Below are 1,205 nucleotides of genomic sequence, written 5' to 3'. Positions count from 1 at the left end.
GACTCCTTTCTCCAATTTTCTGACGTTTTCAATAGCTTGCCTTAAAAAATCAGAAGGTAAATCAATGTTATGACAGAAATCCGCTTTTTTGCATTTTCTCAGCGAGAAACAGTCATTTTGTACCTGAAACACTGTAAGTGGTTTGGTGAGTCCAATAATGAAATGAGTCTCTCAAATCAACTACATAGACTCCTTTTTCCAATTTTCTAACGTTTTCAATAGCTTGCCTTAAAAAATCAGAAGGTAAAACAATGTTATGACAGAAATCCGCTTTTTGGCATTTTCTCAGCGAGAAACAGTCATTTTGTACCTGAAACAAGACGACTGCCTAATTTGCAGTTATTAATCATATCCAGTACTGTCTTTCAAAAGTAATCAGTTGGCTTCCCTTGTGGTACATTTTGTATTTTCTACCCAGCATGGTAATACCGATGGATGATTTTTAATTTTACCGCACCAGGACAACTTATATGAAATCACACATTTATTTCTAACATGAATGATTTGAAGATAGGATTTTTTTTTCGTTACGCCCGCCATTTTCAAAGCATGCAAGTTTTCGTAGTGTAGTGGTTATCACGTTCGCCTAACACGCGAAAGGTCCCCTGTTCGAAACTGGGCGGAAACATGTATTACTGCAATAATATTATTTGGACTTGGAAAACCCCTCTAATCCTCTTCTTGGTGCTCGGCACAGGAAGGTCGACCATCTCTTTCTCGCATTGGGTCTTATGCAGAAATGAATTTCGTTGCAGTTCCACAACTGATTAAAAGCCAGTCATTCCCCATTTACCTAATCTTTCAAATGTCCAACTTTACAGGAAAAAAAGAAACATATTACAGAGATTTTTTACAGGATCTTTTCGTCATGCCCGCCTTTTTCAAAACATGTAAGTCACTAGCTCCACCACCAAACCCCAGCAGCATTAACACCAGACCCCACTAGCTCCACCACCAGACCCCAGGAGCTTCCAACACCAGACCCCACTAGCTCCACCACCATACCCCAGCAGCATCACCACCAGACCCCAGGAGCTTCCACCACCAGACCTCAGGAGCTTCCACCACCAGACCCCAGGAGCTTCCACCAGACCCCAGCAGCATCACCACCAGACCCCACTAGCTCCACCACCAGACCCCAGCAGCATTACCACCAGACCCCATCCACCACCAGACCCTACTAGCTCCACCACCAGACCCCAGCA

At 43.4% G+C, this 1,205-nt stretch overlaps 1 non-coding gene across 1 annotated transcript; it reads left to right on the top strand.

Annotated features, from left to right (window-relative positions):
- Nucleotides 1–555: 555 nt before the first annotated feature.
- trnav-aac (transfer RNA valine (anticodon AAC)) lies at nt 556–628 on the top strand. The gene has a single exon. It is a non-coding gene; the product is annotated as a tRNA-Val (tRNA).
- The last annotated feature ends 577 nt before the right edge of the window (nt 629–1,205 follow it).

This window comes from Cololabis saira, unplaced genomic scaffold (genome assembly GCF_033807715.1).
Source record: "Cololabis saira isolate AMF1-May2022 unplaced genomic scaffold, fColSai1.1 scf031, whole genome shotgun sequence".
Taxonomy (NCBI): Eukaryota; Metazoa; Chordata; class Actinopteri; order Beloniformes; family Belonidae; genus Cololabis; species Cololabis saira.
This window is presented reverse-complemented; position numbering and strand designations above follow the sequence as displayed.